Below are 11,768 nucleotides of genomic sequence, written 5' to 3' on the forward strand. Positions count from 1 at the left end.
TTCACCGTTTTTTAGCGCCTGCAAAAGGCAGGCGTTAAGGGACCTGTGGGCTCTGAAGGAGCCCAGAGGTGCCCCCCCCATGCCCCCAGGGACACCCCCTGTCACCCATGCCCACCCCAGGAGGACACCCAAGGCAGGAGGGACCCATCCCAGGGACATTAAGGTAAGTTCAGGTAAGTGTTTTAAAAAAAAAAAAAAATTGGCATTGGGGGGCCTGTTTTGTGCCCCCCTACATGCCACTATGCCCAATGACCATGCCCAGGGGACAGAAGTCCCCTGGGCATAGCCATTGGGCAAGGGGGCATGACTCCTGTCTTTGCTAAGACAGGAGTCAATTTTATGGGGGTTGGGAGTGGAAAAAAAATGGCGCAAATCGGGTTGAGGCGCAAAAATTGCCTCAACCTGACTTGCCCCATTTCTTGACGCCCAAGCTCCATTTCCCCCCTACGCCGGCGCTGCCTGGTGTACGTCGTTTTTTTTAACGCACACCAGACGGCGCCGGCGGCTAACGCCGGCTAACGTCATTCAATAAATACGGCGCCCGCATGGCGCTTCAGAATGGCGTTAGCCGGCGCTAATTTTTTTAACGCAAAACTGCGTTAGCGCAGTTTTGCGTCAAAAAGTATAAATATGGGCCTAAGACCCCACCCCAAGACCCTGGAAAGTAGAGGTAAAGTACTACTATTTCTCCAGAAACATACTAAAGTCGTGGTAAAGGATTTTGCAAGGACCACAACAGACTGCAAAGCAGTGAAGATGGATTCCTGGACCTGAAGACCTGCAAAGGAAGAGGACCAAGTGCAAGAGTCGCTAAAGTGTCTGGGGGGGGCAGGAGCCCACTAAACACCAGATAAAGGTGCAAAATGACTGCCTCCGGTTGGGAGAAGCTGCAGGTTTTGCAACAATGAAAGGAGGTAGGAAGTTCTTCTTCGTGCAGAAGATGTTCCACGGTGTGCTGGAGTGGTTTCCTTGGCAAAATACTGCAAACAAGCCTTGCTACCTGCAAGAGTAGCAGTTGGAGAAAAAGGGTGCTGTCCGGGCCCAGGAAGGACCAGAATGTCACCACTCAGGTGAGGGGACAGAGTGTGCCCTCAGCAATGTAAAGAGCACACAGACAGGAAGGAAGCACCCACAGAAGTCCTTGAACACAGGTTCAAGAAGACTGAACACATCGGTCATCTCAACACTGTAAAGAGAGGTCCCACACCACCGGAGGTCAAATCAGGGAGCTGAGCATCACAGGACAGAGTGCTGGGGACCTAGCCTCAGCATGCAGGATTTCTTGGAAATGTGCACAGAAGCCCTTGTAGCTGCAGATCACGCAGTGCCCAGGATTACTGTTAGGGGATGGGAGACAAGGACTTACCTCCTCAAAATTCGGACAGTTGGACCACTGGACAGTCTGGGTCACTGGGGTCCACAACCTGTGTTCCAGGGGCCACGCTCATCAGGATGAGAGGGGACCCAGAGTACCGGTAAAGCTGATGTTTGGTGCCTGCTGGAGCAGGGGGAGGATTCCGTCGACCCGTGGGAGATTTCTATATGGCTTCCAGTGCAGGGTGAAGGCAGGCAGCCCCCAGAGCATGCACCACCGGAAAACAATCGAGAAAGCCGGCAGGATTAGGCGCTATAACGTTGCTGGTAGTCTTCTGGCTATTTTGTTGTAGTTTTGTTGGATATTGGGGTTGAGGTTGGGTTGATTTTTAATAGGGATTACATGATAGGGGGAATCTTTATCGCACCCTACATGGTTGCAATATAACGCGGATGCCTGCGCCAATGCCCAATTGATGGCGTAAGACTCTGCAAGCTCCTCTGGAACAAGGGGCGAGAAAGAAGGTTTTGATAACATCTTCCCTATATGGGCAAGTATGGAAAAATTCAGGTGGCCAATCCTTTTCGGCAGTAGAATATCATATATGTTTACAATGTGGTCCCAAAAGATTGCATTGATTGTGTGCTCAATGTCGCCTTCTAACTGAAACGTTACTTTGTACACCCTATCAGGTGTGGAGACATGCATGTCCGCAGTTGCTATTTGTAGGAAGTCATCAGTTGCTTTCACCTCCAGATGCTCTAGAAGATTCCGGCAAACTATTGTGACCTCTGCTGCCCTGTCTAATAGCGCTACTGCCCACTCCTTGTTCTTCAAAAGAGCCCTCTTCTTGAGTGGCATGTCGGACTGAAACTGCTGCCACCTTTTTCTTTTTGAATTGGGGTTTTTGTTGGGGAAGTTTCTCTTCTTTTTTAGCAGAAACATCTGTTGAGCGTTGTGATTCCTGTCTCAGTTTCACATACTCAGTTCTTCACTCTGACCGCCCACCTCTCTCACTGCGTTGTTCCGGTGAATCCTGAAAGGAACACGATTGGCATGTATCAGTATATTGATATCTGGCATTTTAATATTATCTCTATTCCTGAGATTATATCTAGTCTGTGGGGTCTCCGTATGTGGAGACTCTCCCCTTTCTTTTTTTAGGTGTTTGTTGTTGTTATCCCAGCGTTTCTTAGTACCCTCGGGAGTTTGCTTGGTAGAAACTTTATTAGATTTACCATGAAGTTGTGGTTTGTAGGTCTGGCCCCCAGTCTATCTCGACCAATGCTAGAGTAGGTCGCGATTATCTTTGGCAGCTCACATTCTTGATCCTGTGGAGGAACGTCCCGGAGCCGCACACGCACCCCTGGTGTGACTGCTTCTCCTTTAAGGTTACTTAATATAATTGAGGATACTGTGGCAAAATTGCCCATTAGTTGCATCCCCAAGTTCAGGGCCGGGGTATCCCCGTATTCATCTTGAATTTGTTTCAGAGGTAAGTTGCCAAGTGCCGATGTACCATGTGTGGTAGTATAGAGCGTGGCAAATACCGTGCTCCAGGTATTACAGTTGTAGGAAAGTACCATCTTGCCTGGCATGTTACCCCCATTTTTCACTGTATATATGTTGTTTTAGTTGTATGTGTCACTGGGACCCTGCCAGCCAGGGCCCCAGTGCTCATAAGTGTGCCCTGAATGTGTTACCTGTGTTATGACTAACTGTCTCACTGAGGCTCTGCTATCCAGAACCTCAGTGGTTATGTTCTCTCATGTCTTTCCAAATTGTCACTAACAGGCTAGTGACCAATTTCACCAATTTACATTGGCATACTGGAACACCCTTATAATTCCCTAGTATATGGTACTGAGGTACCCAGGGTATTGGGGTTCCAGGAGATCCCTATGGGCTGCAGCATTTCTTTTGCCACCCATAGGGAGCTCTGACAATTCTTACACAGGCCTGCCACTGCAGCCTGAGTGAAATAACGTCCACGTTATTTCACAGCCATTTACCACTGCACTTAAGTAACTTATAAGTCACCTATATGTCTAACCTTTACCTGGTAAAGGTTAGGTGCAAAGTTACTTAGTGTGTGGGCACCCTGGCACTAGCCAAGGTGCCCCCACATTGTTCAGGGCAAATTCCCCGGACTTTGTGAGTGCGGGGACACCATTACACGCGTGCACTACACATAGGTCAATACCTATGTGTAGCTTCACAATGGTAACTCCGAATATGGCCATGTAACATGTCTATGATCCTGGAATTACCCCCTCTATGCCATCCTGGCATTGTTGGCACAATCCCATGATCCCACGGGTCTGTAGCACAGACCCGGGTACTGCCAAACTGCCTTTTCAGGGTTTCACTGCAGCTGCTGCTGCTGCCAACCCCTCAGACAGGTTTCTGCCCTCCTGGGGTCCAGCCAGGCTTGGCCCAGGATGGCAGAACAAAGGACTTCCTCAGAGAGAGGGTGTTACACCCTCTCCCTTTGGAAAAAGGTGTTAAGGCAGGGGAGGAGTAGCCTCCCCCAGCCTCTGGAAATGCTTTCATGGGCACAGATGGTGCCCATTTCTGCATAAGCCAGTCTACACCGGTTCAGGGACCCCTCAGCCCTGCTCTGGCGCGAAACTGGACAAAGGAAAGGGGAGTGACCACTCCCCTGACCTGCACCTCCCCTGGGAGGTGCCCAGAGCTCCTCCAGTGTGCTCCAGACCTCTGCCATCTTGGAAACAGAGGTGCTGCTGGCACACTGGACTGCTCTGAGTGGCCAGTGCCAGCAGGTGACGTCAGTGACTCCTTCTGATAGGCTCCTTCAGGTGTTGCTAGCCTGTCTTCTTTCCTAAGTATTAACAACACAAAAGAATGATGGACGGAGTGCTGACAATGCAAACACTCTCCCCCAGTCACAGATCTGGGTTTAATCCATCATTGTTTTGCTGCCCATGCCATTCCAGTTTGGACCCAGCCATATGCAAATCAGTCTTGACCCTGTTCCCCATGGGAACAGTCCAGCCCGAACTGCCAGGCCAGGTCTTTCCCTGGACTTGAAACAAGCATCCTGGGACCGGTTTCGGGGTTTCACCCCTCATCAGCCAGGCTAGCTTGAATCCAGTGGCATGGGAAGCACGGGACCCACGTCTGGGCATACCCTTCCCACTTAGGGCGACATTAACAACACAAAAGAATGATGGAAGGAGTGCTGACAATGCAAACACTCTCCCCCAGTCACAGATCTGGGTTTAATCCATCGTTTTTTTGCTGCCCATGCCATTCCAGTTTGGACCCAGCCATATGCAAATCAGTCTTGACCCTGTTCCCCATGGGAACAGTCCAGCCCGAACTGCCAGGCCAGGTCTTTCCCTGGACTGGAAACAAGCATCCTGGGACCGGTTTCAGGGTTTCACCCCTCATCAGCCAGGCTAGCTTGAATCCAGTGGCATGGGAAGCATGGGACCCACGTCTGGGCATACCCTTCCCACTTAGGGCGACAATAACAACACAAAAGAATGATGGACGGAGTGCTGACAATGCAAACACTCTCCCCCAGTCACAGATCTGGGTTTAATCCATCGTTTTTTTGGATAGGCTCCTTCAGGTGTTGCTAGCCTATCTTCTCTCCTAAGTAGCCAAACCCTCTTTTCTGGCTATTTAGGGTCTCTGCTTTGGGGATTTCCTTAGATAACGAATGCAAGAGCTCATCCGAGTTCCTCTGCATCTCTCTCTTCACCTTCTGCCAAGGAATCGACTGCTGACCGCGCTGGAAGCCTGCAAACCTGCAACAAAGTAGCGAAGACGACTACTGCAACTCTGTAACGCTGATCCTGCCGCCTTCTCGACTGTTTTCCTGGTGGTACATGCTGTGGGGGTAGTCTGCCTCCTCTCTGCACTAGAAGCTCCGAAGAAATCTCCTGTGGGTCGACGGAATCGTCCCCCTGCAACCGCAGGCACCAAAGAACTGCATCACCGGTCCTCTGGGTCACCTCTCAGCACGACGAGCGAGGTCCCTTGAATCCAGCAACTCTGTCCAAGTGACTCCCACAGTCCAGTGACTCTTCAGTCCAAGTTTGGTGGAGGTAAGTCCTTGCCTCCCCACGCCAGACTGCATTGCTGGGAACCGCATGTTTTGCAGCTACCCCGGCTCCTGTGCACTTTCCGAGGGAATCCTTTGTGCACAGCCAAGCCTGGGTCCACGGCACTCTAACCTGCATTGCACGACCTCCTGAGTTGTCCTCTGGCGGCGTGAGACTCCTTTGTGCAACTTCGGGTGAGCACCGTTTCACTCCACTTTGTAGTGCCTGTTCCGGCACTTCTGCGGGTGCTGTCTGCTTCTGAGAGGGTTTTTTGTCTTGCTGGGTGCCCCCTCTGTCCCCTGACGCAAATGGCGACATCCTGGTCCCTCCTGGGCCACAGCAGCACCCAAAAACCTCAACCACAATCTTTGCAGCTAGCAAGGCTTGTTTATGGTCTTTCCACAGGAAAATACTTCTGTACGACTTTCCACGGCGAGTGACATCTATCCTCCAAAGGGGAAGTTTCTAGCCCTTGTCGTTCTTGCAGCATCCTCAGCTTCTACTGTCCAGTAGCAGCTTCTTTGCACCCACAGCTGGCATTTCCTGGGCATCTGCCCACTCTCGACTTGATCGTGACTTTTGGACTTGGTCCCATTGTTCCACAGGTACCCTCATCTGGAAATCCATCGTAGTTGCATTGCTGGTTTTGGTCTTTCCTGCAGAATTCCCCTATCACGACTTCTGTGCTCTTTGGGGAACTTTAGTGCACTTTGCACTCACTTTTCAGGGTCTTGGGGTGGGCTTTTTTTCTAACCCTCACTGTTTTCTTACAGTCCCAGCGACCCTCTACAAGGTCACATAGGTTTGGGGTCCATTCGTGGTTCGCATTCCACTTTTGGAGTATATGGTTTGTGTTGCCCCTATCCCTATGTGTCCCCATTGCATCCTATTGTAACTATACATTGTTTGCACTGTTTTCTAATACTATACTGCATATTTTTGGTATTGTGTACATATATCTTGTGTATATTTGCTATCCTCATACTGAGGGTACTCACTGAGATACTTTGGCATATTGTCATAAAAAATAAAGGGGCATATTTATACTCCGTTTGCGCCGAATTTGCGTCGTTTTTTTCGACGCAAATTCGGCGCAAAACTAACGCCATATTTATACTTTGGCGTTAGACGCGTCTAGCGCCAAACTATGAGTAAAGAGCGTCATTTTTTTGCGTGAACGCCTTCCTTGCGTTAATGAGATGCAAGGTAGGCGTTCCCGTCTAAAAAAATGACTGCGCCGCAAATGCGTCGTATTTATACTCCCGGGCAAAAATGACGCCCGGGAGTCGGCGGGGCAAAAAACCCCGCATTTGCGCCGGATTTTAGCGCCTGGGTCAGGGCAGGCGTTAAGGGACCTGTGGGCTCAAAATGAGCCCACAGCTGCCCTCCCATGCCCCCAGGGACCCCCCCTGCCACCCTTGCCCACCCCAGGAGGACACCCAAGGCTGGAGGGACCCACCCCAGGGACATTCAGGTAAGTTCAGGTAAGTATAATATTTTTTTTTTTTTTTTTTTTTTTTGGCATAGGGGGGCCTGATTTGTGCCCCCCTACATGCCACAATGCCCAATGACCATGCCCAGGGGACATAAGTCCCCTGGGCATGGCCATTGGGCAAGGGGGCATGACTCCTGTCTTTACTAAGACAGGAGTCATGTAAATGGCGTCTGGGCGTCGTTAAAAATGGCGCAAATCGGGTGGAGGCGATTTTTTGCGTCAACCTGACGTGCACCATTTTTAAGACGCCCTAGCGCCATTTTTCCCAACGCCGGCACTGCCTGGTGTACGTGGTTTTTTTCCACGCACACCAGGCAGCGCCGGTCTGCTTGCGCCGGCTAACGCCATTCGATAAATACGGCGCCCACATGGCGCTTCAGAATGACGTTAGCCAGCGCAAACATTTTTTACGCTAAACTGCGTTAGCGCAGTTTAGCGTCAAAAAGTATAAATACGGGCCAAAGTACCTTTATTTTTAGTATATCTGTGTATTGTGTTTTCTTATGATATTGTGCATATGACACTAGTGGTACTGTAGGAGCTTCACTCGTCTCCTAGTTCAGCCTAAGCTGCTCTGCTAAGCTACCTTTTCTATCAGCCTAAGCTGCTAGACACACCTATACACTAATAAGGGATACCTGGGCCTGGTGCAAGGTGTAAGTACCCCTTGGTACTCACTACAAGCCAGTCCAGCCTCCTACATTGGTTGTGCAGCGGTGGGATAAGTACTTTGCAACTACTTACCACTTTTGTCATTGTAGTTTTCATAAGAGAAAAATATACAAAACAAGTTCAGTGTATGTACACCTAACCAAAAAGTTTTGCTTTTCTTCTCTCACTTCTTTTCTAAAGTGCTGAAAAGTACCTCTAAAACTTTCAAAAAGTTCTTAAAAAGTTTTAAAAGTTTTTTTCCTGTTCTTTAAAAAGTTCTAAAAACTTTTTCTCACTTTTTCTATCACTTAAACACTTTCTAAAATGTCATGCACAGGCCAAACTGTTGATCTATCCAAACTTGCTAATGATCACCTTAGCTGGAAAGGAGCAAGGAGTCTCTGCATAGAAAGAGGTTTAAGTGTAGGGAAGAATCCCTCTAGAGAACTGTTGGTTAATATGCTAGTTGAACAGGATAAGGCCAGAGGTGCCACTTCTGTGTAGAAATTAGCTGATGGTTTCCAATCTGACCCTGGGGCACCCCTAGCAAAAGATTTAGAAAGGAAACTTCCTAGCCTGCCCATTATCAGACAACCTAGCATAGCTGGTACTGATGTAGAGTCACACCATACTGATAGTGTTGTCTCACATCACAGTAAGAGTATTCCTTCTCATCATAGCAGAAGTGATGTTTCTGTTAGCCAAGCTATTAGGATGCCATCTGTTAGGGACAGGTCTCCTTCTGTTTATTCTCACCATACTTCTGTATCAAGGCATGTACCACCCACCCACCCTGATGACAGAGCGTTAGAAAGGGAGCTCAATAGATTGAGAGTGGAACAAACCAGGCTGAAGCTCAAGAAGCAACAGCTGGATTTGGATAGGCAGTCCTTAGAAGTGGAAAGAGAAAGAAAGAAATTGGGTTTAGAAACCCATGGTGGCAGCAGCAGTATTCCCCATAGTCATCCTGCAAAAGAGCATGATTCTAGGAATCTGCACAAGATAGTTCCCCCTTATAAGGAGGGGGATGACATTAACAAGTGGTTTGCTGCACTTGAGAGGGCCTGTGTTGTACAGGATGTCCCTCAAAGGCAGTGGGCTGCTATCCTATGGCTATCATTTAGTGGAAAGGGTAGGGATAGGCTCCTTACTGTGAAAGAAAGTAAAGCCAATGATTTCAAAGTTCTTAAGAATGCACTCCTAGATGGTTATGGCTTAACCACTGAACAGTACAGGATGAAGTTCAGAGAAACCAAAAAGGAGTCTTGACAAGACTGGGTAGACTTTGTTGACCATTCAGTGAAGGCCTTGGAGGGGTGGTTACATGGCAGTAAAGTTACTGATTATGAAAGCCTGTATAACTTAATCCTGAGAGAGCATATTCTTAATAACTGTGTGTCTGATTTGTTGCACCAGTACCTGGTGGACTCTGATCTGACCTCTCCCCAAGAATTGGGAAAGAAGGCAGACAAATGTGTCAGAACAAGGGTGAACAGAAAAGTTCATACAGGGGGTGACAAAGATGGCAAGAAGAAGGATGGTAAGTCTTCTGACAAGGGTGGGGCCAAATCTAACAATTAGTCTTCATCAGGCCCACAAAAACACTCTGGTGGGGGTGGTGGGCCCAAATCCTCTTCAAATCAAAACAAAGAAAATAAACCATGGTGCTATTTATGTAAAATAAAAGGCCATTGGACAACAGATCCCAGTTGTCCAAAGAAAAGCACCAAGCCTCCTACCACTACAACCCCTGCTGCTACACCTAGTGCCCCTAGTAATAGCAATGGTGGTGGGAGCAAACCTACTAATAGCCAATCCAAGGGAGTAGCTGGGCTCACTTTTGGTAACTTAGTTGGGGTTGGTCTTGTTAGGGAGACCACAGAGGCTGTGTTAGTCTCTGAGGGGGCTATTGATTTAGCCACCTTAGTTGCTTGTCCCCTTAACATGGATAAGTACAAGCAACTACCCCTAATAAATGGTGTTGAGGTTCAGGCCTACAGGGACACAGGTGCCAGTGTTACAATGGTAATAGAGAAACTGGTCCACCCTGAACAACACCTACTTGGTCACCAGTTCCAAGTAACCGATGCTCACAACAACACACTTAGCCACCCTATGGCTGTTGTAAATCTCAACTGGGGGGGTTACTGGTCCAAAGAAAGTTGTGGTTGCCTCAGATTTACCTGTAGACTGTCTACTAGGGAATGATTTAGAGACATCAGCTTGGTCAGATGTGGAGTTGGAGGCCCATGCAGCAATGCTGGGCATTCCAGGGCATATTTTTGCTTTAACCAGGGCTCAGGCCAAAAAGCAAAAAGGACAGGGTGACAGGAAGTTTTCCCTTTCTCCACAAAAACAGTCATGCCTACAATGCAGGCACCCTTGGTGCAAGGGTGCCTGTGTTGGCGCAAGGCAGCCCATTGTGTGCCAGCACAGTAGAAGACAACAGGAATGCACCTTATCACATAGACACAGTGTGTTCCTACCCTTTTTATTTGATTGAGGCAGCACAGCAGAAAGCCTTATTGCACTGCTCTGTGTGAAAATATTGTAAATTAAGCCCTAAGTCTGCATCCAGTGGGTGGGAACTTTAGAAATGCTCCTGTCAGCTGGGGGAAGTTTTTTGCTCTGTTTCCCTGCCACACTCAAAAGTATGGTGATAAAATATAACTTTACATTTAAAAAAAAACATGAAATTCACTGAAAAAAAAAAGAACGGATAAAGTAACATTTTAGTTAGGTGTGATAAAAAGATTTGTTTTTCTTTCCAAAAAACCTTAGAAACTCACTGAACAAAAGGAAGGTTAAAGTAATGTTATAGTTAAGTGAATATGACTTGGATCCTGGAAGAATGGACCAAGTGCTCCCTAAAGCTAGGGCTAGTAGAAGTAAAGCACTACCTACTATCCCTCCCTCTACAGTGGATTCTACTTTTGAGGAAGAAGAATTTCCACCCTGTGCAGAACCTACACCAGAGGAGCTGGAAGCAGACACTGCTGAGTTTTTGGGTGAAGGGGGGCCTGCCAGAGAGGAGCTGAGTGTGGCACAGCATACCTGTCCCACACTAGAGGGTCTAAGGCAGCAAGCTGTCAAACAAGCAAATGGGGATGTCAGTGACTCTCACAGAGTTTACTGGGAGGACAACCTCTTGTACACTGAAGCAAGGGATCCAAAACCTGGAACTGCCAGGAGATTAGTGATTCCTCAGGAGTATAGAAAGTTCCTCCTAACTCTTGCCCACAACATTCCCTTAGCTGGACATTTGGGGCAAATGAAAACTTGGGACAGGCTTGTCCCCTTGTTTCATTGGCCTAGAATGTCAGAGGACACAAAGGAATTTTGTAAGTCCTGTGAAACCTGTCAAGCCAGTGGCAAGACAGGTGGCACTCCAAAGGCACCCCTTATCCCCCTGCCTGTGGTTGGGGTTCCATTTGAAAGGGTAGGGGTTGACTGACATAGTTGGCCCCCTTGACCCTCCTACTGCTTCAGGCAATAGGTTTATCTTGGTGGTAGTGGACCATGCCACCAGATATCCTGAAGCAATTCCTCTAAGGACCACTACAGCTCCTGCAGTGGCAAAGGCCCTCCTGGGAATCTTTTCCAGGGTGGGCTTCCCAAAAGAGGTGGTATCAGACAGGGTAAGCAATTTCATGTCTGCTTACTTAAAGGCCATGTGGAAAGAGTGTGGTGTTACATACAAGTTCACTACACCCTATCATCCACAAACAAATGGACTGGTGGAGAGATTTAACAAAACTCTCAAAGGCATGATTATGGGACTCCCTGAAAAACTCCGCAGGAGATGGGATATCCTGTTACCTTGCCTCCTTTTTGCTTACAGGGAGGTACCCCAAAAAGGCGTGGGCTTCAGCCCCTTTAAACTCCTATTTGGACACCCTGTGAGAGGTCCTCTAACACTTGTTAAGGAGGGTTGGGAACAAACTTTAAAAGCTCCAAAGCAAGACATAGTGGACTATGTACTTGGCCTAAGATCAAGGATGGCTGAGTACAGGAAAAAGGCCAGTAAAAACCTTCAGGCCAGCCAAGAGCTCCAAAAGCAATGGCATGACCAGAAGGCTGTTTTGGTTCAGTATCAACCAGGGCAGAAAGTGTGGCTCTTGGAGCCTGTGGCACCAAGAGCACTCCAAGACAAATGGAGTGGACCCCACATAATTGTTGAGAAGAAGGGTGAAGTCACCTACTTAGTTGACTTAGGCACTGCCAGGAGTCCCCT

The sequence above is a fragment of the Pleurodeles waltl genome, chromosome 6 (assembly GCF_031143425.1).
Source record: "Pleurodeles waltl isolate 20211129_DDA chromosome 6, aPleWal1.hap1.20221129, whole genome shotgun sequence".
Taxonomy (NCBI): domain Eukaryota; kingdom Metazoa; phylum Chordata; class Amphibia; order Caudata; family Salamandridae; genus Pleurodeles; species Pleurodeles waltl.